This window comes from Staurois parvus, unplaced genomic scaffold (assembly GCF_062004578.1).
Source record: "Staurois parvus isolate SC_StPar_1 unplaced genomic scaffold, SC_StPar_1.0 ptg000599l, whole genome shotgun sequence".
Lineage (NCBI taxonomy): Eukaryota > Metazoa > Chordata > Amphibia > Anura > Ranidae > Staurois > Staurois parvus.
This window is the reverse complement of record NW_028318395.1, coordinates 2481165-2494578: the sequence shown is the minus strand read 5'-3', so window position 1 is coordinate 2494578 and position 13414 is coordinate 2481165. Positions and strand designations below refer to the sequence as shown.

The window sequence follows — 13414 nt, the reverse complement described above, 5'->3', positions numbered from 1 at the left end:
GACACACAGTTAACCCTTTGACTGCCCCTTGATGATAACCCTTTCCCAGCCAGTGTCATTAGTACAGTGACTGTATAGTATTATATCTGATCAGTGTATTAGTGTCACTACTGATGTCAGTGTCAGTCAGTTAGTATACCTCCCACTGAGGGTCTGTTAGCACCAGATTATCCGCCACACTATCACAGTCCTACTACAAGTCGGTGAGAACTGCAATTACCAGGATAGCATCATAGCTGTGTAAATTTCAGTATATTTTCCATTGTTTTAGATCAGGGGTCCTCAAACTAAGGCCTGCGGGCCACATGCGGCCAGCCGAGCACATTCATCCGGCCCGCCGGCAGGGGACACTAAGTAGAAGGGCGAGTAGGGGGCTGCTGTCTCTTACCTGGCTCCGGTCCCAGTCCCATGACGATCCAGTCCAGGATGCGCAGCTCCTTTACTCGATGCTCCGCCTCCTTGCCGGTGATTGGGCGCCAGTACTGTAGCTCAGGAAAGGTACACAGGCAGCCAATCACCGGCGAGGAGGCGGAGCCGGGCAGCCCCGCGAAAATCAAGGGAGGGAGAGGCCGAAGTGAAGGAAGGAGGACAGCTGACCACCCGGTAAGTGCCATTCAGATGGTGCTGCTACAACCAGGTATGCTGGCTGCAGCAGCACCATGCTGGAACAGGGGTCGGCTAGTTAAGTGTCATTGCTGTCAGTGGGAGGAATAGTGCCCCATCATTGATGTCACTGACACCAACGATGGGGCACTATTCCTCCCACTGATACCAATGACGGGGCACTATTCCTCCCACTGACACCAATGACGAGGCACTATTCCTCCCACTGACACCAATGACGAGGCACTATTCCTCCCACTGACACCAATGACGAGGCACTATTCCTCCCACTGACACCAATGACGAGGCACTATTCCTCCCACTGACACCAATGACGAGGCACTATTCCTCCCACTGACACCAATGACGAGGCACTATTCTTCCCACTGACACCAATGATGGGGCGCGATTCTTCCCACTGACACCAATGATGGGGCGCGATTCTTCCCACTGACACCAATGATGGGGCGCGATTCTTCCCACTGACACCAATGATGGGGCGCGATTCTTCCCACTGACACCAATGATGGGGCGCGATTCTTCCCACTGACACCAATGATGGGGCACTATTCCTCCGACTGACACCAATGATGGGGCACTATTCCTCCGACTGACACCAATGATGGGGCACTATTCCTCCCACTGACACCAATGATGGGGCACTATTCCTCCCACTGACACCAATGGTAGGGCACTATTCCTCCCACTGACACCAATGATGGGACACTATGCCTCCCACTGACACCAAATGATGGGACACTATTTCGCTCCATAAGACTTGGGGGGGAAATGTCTGTGCGTCTTATAGAGCGGCCGGCCCAGTATTCCCGCCACCGTTGTATGTCCGCAGTCTCTGAACAAATGTGGACACAGTACAGGAGATGACCATACGGCCCTCCAACGGTCTGAGGGACAGTGAACTGGCCCCCTGTTTAAAAAGTTTGAGGACCCCTGTTTTAGATGCTATAATTTTCACATAAACCAATTATATACACTTTTAGGGATTTTTTCTTTTACCAAAGACATATAGCAGAATACATTTCTGCCTAAACTTAAGAAATGTGATTTTTTTTTTTCAAATATTTTTTATAATAGAAAGTAGAAAATCATTTTTATAATACAAAAAAAAAAAAAAAAAAAAAAAAAAACAGTGGTGATATGAAAGCGCTTTGTGTGAAAAAAAACATTTAAAGTTCATTTGTGTACAGTGTTGCATGACCAAGCAATTGGCACTTAAAGGAGTACAGTGCTGAATAGCAAAAAATGTTCTGGTCATGCAGGGGGTAAAACCTTCCAGCGGTGGAAGTGGTTAAAAAAAATTTCAGCTGCAATAAAAAAAAACACCAATACATTTAGCTTTAGCCCACTGTCAGCTGAAAACAGGTCACAGAACGAACTCCTGTGAACTACAGAAGTATAGTCAAAAGAATATGAGCATTAAAACCAAAGCAAAACATTGTAGAAAGAAGAATTCAATTTCCCATAAAAAGTAAAGATTACGGTTCAGGCATCTGAATGTTTTCTAGGCCTGGGGTTTGCATGTGCTATCCCCAATTTAAAAAATAAATTGATTATTTTCCAATGCATGATCAGCTTTGTGGCCAATAAAAAGTGTGTTTCCCCACACTCCTGTTACCATTTCTACCTTGTTAACTGGTTGTACACCTACTTCCTGACATATTCTACTAAACCTACCTTTCTACAGTTAACCAATGCAACGAAAAATAAACAGAACAGGCAATGGGAAGTATACATGCTTCAGTGCTTGTTAGGTAATGACATACAGTAGCTGCTAGACACCGCTTCGCGAGGACCTAATACAGTATAATAGACATAAGACTTTTGAGCAAGGCTTACAAAATTGAAGTATAAACAAATTCAAATTATCTTATATTACCTTTTAATAGGTTGATTCACCTGAATCAAATTTACCAGATTTTTACTCAAATGATAAACCAGTCCGAAATTTGCAACTTAAAGGAGAACTACAGCCAAAGCTTGTTTGGCTGTACATCTCCTGTGGAGTACAGGAGTCCTGTGCCCCATTTTTAACTGATAACGGGCTAGAGCGCTCTGTAGGATGTTGTCACAGAGCCAGTCCAGGCTGGCAAAAGATCGTGACCAGTGAGCAGAGCAGAGCGGTGACAGACAGACACCACTCTCTGCTCAGAGTGGAGAACTGCTGCATCCACCTAGGCAAGTATGATTTTAAAAAAAACTTATTTTAAGTGGCCCTGTCAGCGCCCCTCTGTTTGACATCTTTCAACTGATAAATTGAAACAGCTGGGCAGAAAATTGTCAGCAGAATAGCACCTTAATCCAATCATTTGACCAGCCAGCAAATTGCTGGAAAAGAGCATTCGGGCAAATAAGTTTATTTTATTATAGTTTATAATAAAGTCAAGTGCCTGGGGAAATCACACAAGATGTAGTATAAAATATATACTATAGAATTAGAACAACAAGTCAACATGTTTTTCAAGATAGAAATAATTTTTTGGCTATCATCCTTCAAATACAAACTTATTTTTTAACAGGCAGATGAGTATAAATGAGTACAAAGGGTGTGATAGTGAAACTAAAGTTAGCACATGAGTCTGAAAGGTCCAGGAAGGGGTTTGCATCTGTAATGAAATGTCATGAAGATTTATGCATGTGAGTCATAACATTGGAACTTGGTAGTTCTGTAAGATGAAGAGGCTCTGTCATCTAGCAGTTAAGCAGTTGTTTTCCTATTAGGCGAAACACAAAAATTTAATACTTTGAGCACATTGTTTAAATGTGAAACAGGGAAGCATTCAGTTATTTGACTCTTGAAAATCCATCAAACCAAAGACAATGATGTTTGACAACTTTACTGTAACATACAGTGAAGCCTCTAGAAATTTTTGAGATGCAACATGAATGGATACTGCAGTTTTGACATGCTGACTGAAAGCACTTCAAAGCAAAGTCTTTACTAATGTTTTTTCAAGTAAGAATTAATTATTAACAGGGTATGCTCATGCAATGTTATTCATGGACTTTACTTACACTTCTTAATTGCGCTATAGCTTATTTGTGTATAGACTTTGATATTATTTGTATTGATAGCTTTTACTTCAATGTTTTGCATATGTCCTGCTCAGATTAATTAACAGGCACATCAATATTGCAAGCAATGTTTAAGTACTGTTTTTACTTGCTGTGAAAATAAAGAAGTGATGTTGCTGCGTGTTCCAACATGTACAACTAAACAGTCATCTTAGGAACCCATAGCAGGATGAAGGGAAATTTTGTTTTGCTTTGCTGCAAAGTTAGGTCTATGTAAATACTAAAGTGTATCTCTCCTTAAAAACACTATACAAATCAGCATTAACGTGGCATTACATGACACCACAAGGTACTCCTTTTTACCTTTCTTTTGTCTAAATAATCCATCCGGGTGTCTTTTGAGCCACCAAACCCATGACTTTTGTCAATGCTGGTAAAATAAAGTATTTCTAAAGCCAAAACCTTTGAATAGTGTGGTGAAGGTTTAGAATCCCTTTCAGATTTTACCGCTATCCCTGCTGAGAAGATTCAAAGAAATAAATATGTAGTTCTCTTACTGTATGTATCAACATGCAAAAACATTTTTTTTATATATTGGTCTCTTGTATTAATTTAAAAAAAAAATCATTAAAACAGAACTAAACATTTATTTATTGCAGAACTGCTAGGAATCAAATATGTATTTACTGACTGTAAATGATGTCCCTTATGCTGATTTTTCTCTTTTTTATTTTGGCTGTACTTAGGCTTTAAGTGAAAGCAATGCCAATCAAATTTTTAGCAATCACAAACCTAGTCATCATGCTAGTGTGTGCCCTTGTCAACCTGGCTCAACTTAAGGTGACACAAATTTTTTATTTATTTATTTTTAATAACAAACATGTTATACTTCTATCTCTCAACCCCCCACCTCACCCCCTCGGTCTCCGCCCGAATCACACACCTACTGAGCGACTTATCAGACTGGATGTCGCTCCACTTCCTTAAACTGAACCTCTCCAAAACCGAGTTTGTCTTCCCCCCAGCCCGGACACCACCCCCCATTGACTTCTCCGTCACATCCAACAACGCCACCATCAAACCCGCCCCGCAGGCCAGAGTACTGGGTGTCATTCTGGACTCCAACCTATCCTTCCAGCCCTAAGTCCAATCTTTAACAAACTCGTGCAGACTCCACCTCTGCAACATCGCCAAAATACGCACGTTCCTAACCCCAGAAAGCACTAAACAGCTCATCCACTCTCTCATCATATCACGACTCGACTACTGCAACTCCCTCCTCACTGGCCTGCCTCGCCGCTGGCTATCCCCGCTTCAGTCGATCCTGAATACGGCTGCCAGACTCATTCACCTTTCCAACTGCTCCGTTTCCGCCACCCCCCTCTGCCAATCCCTCCACTGGCTTCCGATTGCGCAACGGATCAAATTCAAAATCCTAACACTGACGTACAAAGCTGTCCACCATACTGCCCCGAACTACATCACTGACCTAATATCCAAGTACCGCCCAGCACGCACACTCCGCTCCTCACAAGACCTCCTTCTCTCTAGTTCCCTGGTCTCCTCCTCCCATGCCCGCCTCCAGGACTTCTCCAGGGTGTCACCCATCCTCTGGAACTCCCTGCCCCAACCCATCAGATTATCACCTACTCTCCTCTCCTTTAGGCGCACCCTGAAAACCCATCTCTTCAGGGAAGCCTACCCCACCCCCTGCTAACTTGCCGACCTCCTCCACTCTTCCTACCACTCCATCCCCCACAGCTATCTCCTCCTGTGCCACCACCCCCTCCCTCCTAGATTGTAAGCTCGAAAGAGCAGGGCCCTCGATCCCCTCATGTTTTGCATTGTATTGGTATTGTTCTGTCACATGTTCTGTCCCCCTTTGTAATGTACAGCGCTGAGCGAACCATTGGCGCTTTATAAATACTGTATAATAATAATAATATACTTACCTGCTCTGTGGAGTAGTTTTGCACAGAGCAGCTCCGATCCTCTTCTTTTAGAGTCCTCGCCAGCGCTCCTGGCTCCTCCCCCTTGAGCGGTGCCTTGAAGGCGAGTGCCCGCAAGACAGAGCCACAGCTCGGCCCTGCTATCTTCATTGGCTCACTGGCTGTGATTGACAGCCAATGAGGAGGAAGAGTCCCCAGAAAGCAGAGGCTGTTGAGAATATCGCTGGATCCGAGGGGACAGGTAAGTATTGGGGGAGGGGGAGGGCTGAGGGGGCCACTGTACACAGAAGTTTTTTTACCTTCATGCAGTAAAAAACCTTGAGCCTTTACAACCACTTTAAGCTCTCACTGTTAAGTTAACAAATCACTGGGCGAGTAGTCCAAAAGTAAGTAAATAAAGATAATATTGCTTGATCTAGGTTAGTATCAGGGTCATGCTCAGAAAATTTTATGTAGAATTTAAAAAAAAAAAAAAAAGAAAAAAAAAAAAGTTTTTATTTTTTTTTATCTAGTGTCAGTGTGTTTAGGTAAAATAAAAAAAAAGACCCAAAAAATAAAATGCACACTATTGTTTCTTGGCCATATTACAGCTGCAAATAACAAACAATGTGGTATTGTCCCATATGTGTTATAGCCACAAATGTCAGTATCAGGAGATTTTTTTGTTTGTTTGTTTTTTGGTAGTGGGTAATGGCAAAAAATACAACTAAAGCTTAATGTTTTTTGCTCTTTTTACTATTTTGGGCCAGTTTTCTTTGATAATTATAATAAAAAAAAATGATCAAGAAACATCCATTGCCATTTACCATCAAATAAAGGCCACCACACACTGAAGTTGTAAAACTGAGCTCAGGTTATTTTACCTTCTGTCATAAAGGGGTTAAAACCGTATCAGTTCCCCCAAAAAATGTATGAAGAAATCACGTGACCTCGTGACACGACGCATCGGCTCAAAAGGCAGATGACGTCACTTCCGGTTTGGAGCAGAGACCGGAAGCAGATGACTATATGTAAAACGCAGTTAAGAGTCTGGGACTCTTTTTTATACTGTGATGCTCTATTTATCTATAGTATAGTTCCATAAATTGTATTACACTATGGAAAGTATTCTGCTAGTGTCTTGTGCTTTTTTTGTGAACAACCTACTTTCAAGAACTATTCTTAAAAGGGGACTTGCACCTCATTTTCCGAAATTGCGCAATTTGTTGGCGGATGACCCTAGATGATATTGGGTATCAAGCGTATACGGACCTGTATGAACTTCAGGGATGTTGAATTTGTATCGACCGACGCCCGGGACATGTAGTTCCAGGCATTGGGCAGGTAGCTTTTTCAACCTTTAGCCCTGCAGCAGGGCTCACCGGTCAGGTGAAAACATTCGGACAGCAGTGCTGCTGCCTGATTGCTTTCACACAGTCCATCATGGTGCCATCCCCCCCCCACGTGTACCTCCCTCCACTTGCTAAGTCTGCTTACCCATCTGCGGGTCTGGCTCAATGTGTGCCAGCGGCTAGAGGTGAGGGAGGAGAGCGAACACGTCCGCTCCCCTCCCCTTCTTGTCCTGACCCAGAAGTGACGTTATGGGTCCCCGTTCACAGATTTCATGGCCATAGAGGCTGGGAAAGAATGTAATGTAGTGTGATGTACACTGCATTACATTCAGGAGAACACAGGGGAGACATGCAGGGTCTTTTAGACACTGGATGTCTCAAAAAAGAGAACCTGTCACCAAAACCCATCACATAGGGGACTTTTTTTTTACAGTATAAAAAAAAAAAAAATCAAAAGTTGCACTCAAGCACATAACATCCCCTCAAAAAAAAAAAAAAATTGAGCCCACCCCCATATATACGCACGTACAAAAAGTAAAAGCACGCGCCAGGGCGCCTACGTATGAAAATGTTAATTGCGATACACGTTACATATCTCCGTGCATGCCAGAATGAGAGCAATAATTCTAGCACCTACTAAGACCTCTTCCATAACACTATACTGATGACCTATAAGGGGCTTTAAAAACGTTGCCTATAGAAAATATAGGGTAATGAAGTTTGTCACCATTTCACAAGCACATGCAAATTTAAGGTTTGACATGTTGGGTATCTATGTACTCAGTGGAACCTCATCTTTTATATTTTACAAAAAAAATACTGTAATTTATTGCTTTTTTGTGCCCTAAAATTAATTTAAGTGTATTTTTAACTGAAATTTTGCGTTTCCTAGACCTTTGCGGTAATATCGTGCAACATAAAAATAGTAGAACTACCACTATTTTATTCTCTAGGGTCTTTGCTTTCAGAAAATATAAAATGTTTGGTGGTTTTGTGTAATCTTCAAGCCTAAATTGATTTTTTAAAACGTGCAAAAAACACAAAAATGGCTCTGGCAGCGAAAGGGATAAAGGATAAGCTAGACACTCCCCTTTCCTGACGAGCACCCAATCGGTGCTCAATACACTGCAAGGTCTCTCTCCTCCCTGCTAGTCCCAGAGTTTGGTGCTGGAGACAGGCAGAGAGGGGAGGAGGAGATATACACCGCAATGTTACAAAAATTAAACGTTCAAGTCGCCATAGAGCCCCTTTTGATTGTAAAAGTCCCAAACATACCTAACAGCGCCTTATTTTTTTTTTTTTTTATCTGGACAAGTAGATAAGTTATATGGGACAAGTAGATTGGGACCCAGATTAAGTCTCTGGACAAGTAGTTTTTTCAAAAGTTTCCACACCCCTATAACTTACTGTATGTAACTAGCCAGGTGAACCTTTGGTGGTGGAGACACATGGAGTGTTTTAATCTGGATTCATGGATGTACATACAGGATTTAAATCCAAGAGTGTGATGGGGATCTATGTGGACACTAACAATTCAGTAACAGACTGTATATTTGGCAGATCATATTATTTGTTTGACACTTTTTCTGAGTGTATTTGCAACTGTATATTTATCTATGTAATTCACGTTTATTCAACACTTTTTGAAGAAACAGTAGGACATTACTGTGCTTAATTTTGTTAATTTTCAGGCAAAGTGTTGGTGAATTCATGTGCCCAGGTTTCACTTTATTTTTGTATTAATCCACTGTACCAGTAGGGCAATATCTTTATTTTTACTGTACATTTGCTATAGATGTATAGTTTATGGTTGGGTTAGCAGTGCAACACTATTCACATGTTTATATGTTGCGGTAGACTAGAAAACCTAAAAGGTATCATTTGTGGAACTGAGACATTGCCCAAAAAAAAAAAAAAAAAAAAAAAACGCTTTTGTCTTCAAGGGATGTTAAGAGATAACTTAAACAGTTAAGAAACCACCATTTTTCTATAATTACCAGATGCTTAATCCCATTACCATGATTTCATAGAGGGGGGTTGGAACTGTGTACATAAAGTATGCTTGCCACTTTAAGTATGGTGCTAAAACTTTCCTTTATCTCAAATGGAAATCTCCATCATACAGGCTTCCATGTCATGCAATTTAGCTAATTTAGATGTCAGGATTAGTAAAACTCCTGCTGCACTTCTGGGATGCTCCCAATGGAAGCACATCAAGTTGTGTTTCTGGCCCCTCTCCTCCTGATCATTCAGAAAACGAAGTCTGAAGCTGTGTGATTTATGAATGACCAGAAGGTAAAGGAGGTGGAGATATGACCACAGTGCTGAGGTTTCAAACCTGCAGTGCTTACATCTGTTGCAGCCCAGATGTACAGAGGGAGCTGTACTAATCCCAGCATCTTAAACAGGCTGGTTTGCAGATGTAGCCCTGCAAGACAGATTTGCTTCTGAGGCAAAGCAATGTTTTGCTGCTGTAAATCTGGTAATGTATTCATGCTAGGAGTTCAGCTTTAAAAATACACATGCCACATCTTTGACTGGACTAACAGACTCATGAGATCCAAATTAATTTGTCAATCCCTAATATAAATTGTCTGTGCTTTTTCTGCTATGCATCATTTCCCACTTTTCCCTTCTTTTACACAATACATAATAACATAATCACACCACATCGCATGTAGCCTTGTCATAACATGACTGGGCTGGTTCCCGAGTCTCAGAAGACCAGCACACTTGTTTACTGAATCTCTGAGCTGCTGGAAAAAGTTTGTTCTCTTCTATCCAGAGCTGAAGATAACTCATTCGTGAGTGCTCAGACCTTACAAACACACTATAAAAAGGCTACAGAGAATACAAAGAGTGGCCAAGTTTTCTATTAAATGTCTTACATCTTTAAACACACAACAGTCTTTAACCACTTGTCCTCCAGAGGATTTACCCCCTTCCTGACCAGGCCATTTTTTGCTATTCAGCACCGCGCTATTTAAACTGGTAATTGCTGGGTCATGTAATGCTGCACCAAAATGAAATTTATGTCCTTTTTTCCCCACAAATAGAGCTTTCTTTTGGTGGTATTTGATCGCCTCTGCAGTTTTTATTTTTTGCGCTAAACAAAAAAAAGAAAAATTTGAAAAAAATTATATTTTTCACTTTTAATTATAAAAAATATCCTATAAACTCAAAGTTAATAATAAATTTAGGCTAAAATGTATTCTGTTACATGTCTTCGGTAAAAACAAAAACCCAATACGTGTATATTAATTGGTTTGTGTGAAAGTTATAGCGTCTACAAACTATGGTATATTTATTGGAATTTACGTAGCTTTTACTTTCTGTGTAAGGGAATCCCAGTGAGACGATTGGCGAATAGAAATGCGCAAAGAAATGTCTGGAGAAGAGTGATCGGTCGTGCGCACAGAAATGCGTGATCGCGCACACGCACGTACGGCGAAGATTGGCGCCAGACTGACTATTTAAAGGGTGCCTCAGCCTATGCTAAGTGCTGACTGGTCTTCAGCTCCCCCTGTGCCCTGCTTATTCTTGTGTGATTCCCTTGTTGCTGACTTCGGCTTGCTCCTGACTTGACTCTCGTTTCCTCCTCTGCTTGATACTCGTTCCTGACTTCGACTCCGCTCCTGACTTTGGCTTGCTTATGATTTGGTACCTCGCTGTCCGCTTGTTGATGACCCCGGCTATTCCTATGACATTGCTCCTGTCTCCCATCCCAGCTTCCTGTCTTACTCTGGTGCACACCTAGCGACCTACCATACCAGCGCTGCATATCACTACTGTGCCTGAATCGGAGGTTCATCAGTCTTCCAAGGTCTCCAGCTGCAAGAGCTGCAAACAACATCTGCTGGCGCTCTTGTCCCCCTGGTCCCTAGACACCCTCTGTTCCACTTCCAGTGGGGTCAGGGCTAGTGACACAAGTGAGGCCGACCTTGTCATTTCAGTCTCCAATCAGACTGCCTATCACTATTGAGGTGCTGAAATGCCAGGGCATTACAACCCCCCCCCCCCAAATTAAGTCCTTTTGGAAAGTAGATACCCCAAGGATTTTGCAGAGAGGCATGTTGAGTCCATGGAACATTTTATTTTTTGCCACTTTGGCCATTTTATTTCTGAATATAACAATTTTTTTTGTATTTTTATTATTTACACAAATTGTCACTTTAAGGATATACTGCTCATGCATGCCATGGGTATATGTGGAATTACACCCCAAAACACATTCTCCAACTTCTTCCGAGTATGGGGATACCACATGTGAAATACTTTTTGGCAGCCTAACTACATACAAGCCCCCAAAATCCAATGACCACCTCCAGGCTTTCAAAGGGCATATCACTTCCCCACTACCTATCACAGTTTCGGAGGCTCCTCTAAAATGCCATGATAGTACAAACCCCCCCCAAATGACCCCTCTTTGGAAAGTAGACACTCCAAGGAATTTGATAAGAGGCATGGTAAGAATTTTACAGATATCATTTTTGTCACAGGGTTTTGAAAAAGAAAAAATACATTTGTTTTCTTTCTTCGTTTTCCAAAAATATGTGGCAACAAATGAGATCTGCAAAACACTCACCATGCCTCTTAGCAAATACCTTGGAGTGTCTACTTTCCAAAAATGGGTCATTTGGAGGAGTTTTTTTTTTTACTATCCTTGCATTTCAGGGCCAACATTAGAAGCTTATGACACATCACCCACTCTTGAAGACCAAGCCTTTTCTGACACTTTTTGTTCACATGAAAAAAATGTTTTTTTGCTAGAAAATTACTTTGAACCCACAAACATTATATATTTTTTTTAAAGAAGAGGCCCTAGAGAATAAAACAGTGGGTGTTAAAAAATTTGACATTGCACAGTATTTGTGCAGCGATTTTCCAAACACAAATCTATTGGGAAAAATACACTTTTTAGAATTTTAATGCACAAAAACACAATATATTGCCCAATTGTTTATAGAAGATGATGTTAGGCTGAGTAACTAGATACCAAACATGACATGCTTTAAAATTGCACATGCCCGTGCAATGGCAACAAAGTACATACATTTTTCTCGATAGGTAATGCTTTAAAAGCCTTTACAGGTCACCAAGTTATATAGGAGCTCTAGTGCTAGAATTACTGCCCTCAATCTGACATTCGCGGCGATACCTCACATGCATGGTGCAACCACTGTTTACATACCGGCGCAGGGTCAACGCTTGCGTACGAAGCTGCATGCACACAGGGTGGCAAGGGTGCTTTTTTTTGTTATTTTGCTTATATTTTTACACTGTCCCTTTCATTTTTTTTATCACTTTTAATGCTATCACAGGGAATGCAAATATCCCCTATAACTTCATTGGGCATTGTCATATATTCTTTTTTGAGAAATCTGGGGTCTATCAGACTCTAGGTATCTCCTCTGCCCTTACATTATCTAATCTCACCAAGATCAGTGTGATCAGATGCTTTCCCAATTTACAAATGGCACTGTATATTTATCCTACAAAACTGAAGTGATGAAATGCTCGTAGCTTCTGATTTCTTAGACTATAGAGATGATTGGCACCATTCTGGGAGGAACTTCTGTCTGCATTCTCAGATTCCCCTGTGGGACAGGAAAGCCCAAGAAAACTGTGGAAGACAGCAGGAGGGGTGGGGTGTCCCCTCCCGCTGCTCGTAAAAACAATTCAGCAGCTAATTGGCCACTAGGATTGCAACACATGAAAGCTGACCTCCAGCTGAAAAAAAACAGTACCAGAATGATGCTTGTAGCTGCAAGCATCATCCTAGTATAACCACTCATAGTCCAGCGATGTAAAAGAACATTGCTGGTCCATGTTTGGCATATCTATAACAGCAGAAAACATGGGCATATGATGAATTGGCTCTGTGGATCAACATGGCCGCAATTCATTCTTTTTTATAATGCCCATGTTGAGCGTTAGGCACAAAAAAGTTTTTCATTCAGAAACCGTGATAGGTTTCCATGTGAATTTGGGTGGGTGGCGATGTATTGTTGTGCGTATAAATTGCTTTGGCCCACAATCAATTGATAGAAATCTTCTGTGAAAAACAACGGAGGGGTTAAACACTAGTGCTGGCACCGAACGGGGCCGATCCTGCTAACACTGCATTTTTGGGGACAGTATACAAAAGGAGGCACTAGTATAGTTCTATTCATGACCAATATCTTGATCCATTAACAGTAAACTAGTAATGGCAGTGATCAGCGACCTATAGCATGAGTGCGATAGTGTGCGGGCAATCTAACGCTAGCTGACCTTGGCTGAGAGGAGTGCTAACTGACCCTGATGTTATCGGATGTCACTATTGGCACTAATACAGTGATCGGTAAAACATTCTATATACTGATACTGTACTAATGGCCCTGGCTGGGTGACTGAGCGATCAAAGGGTTAAGAGGAGCGATCAAAGGGTTAAATGTGCTAATCTAACGTGTGTGTGTGTAAAATGTAGTGCTTTTAGACGGTGCCGTGTTCTCTCTT

The 13414-nt window shown here is 41.7% G+C and overlaps 1 protein-coding gene across 3 annotated transcripts in view; it reads right to left on the bottom strand.

The window, feature by feature from the left end:
• Positions 1-13414, bottom strand: part of MDFIC (MyoD family inhibitor domain containing) — a 176260-nt gene that overhangs the window by 101578 nt on the left and 61268 nt on the right. The gene's annotated exons all lie outside the window — the stretch shown is intronic.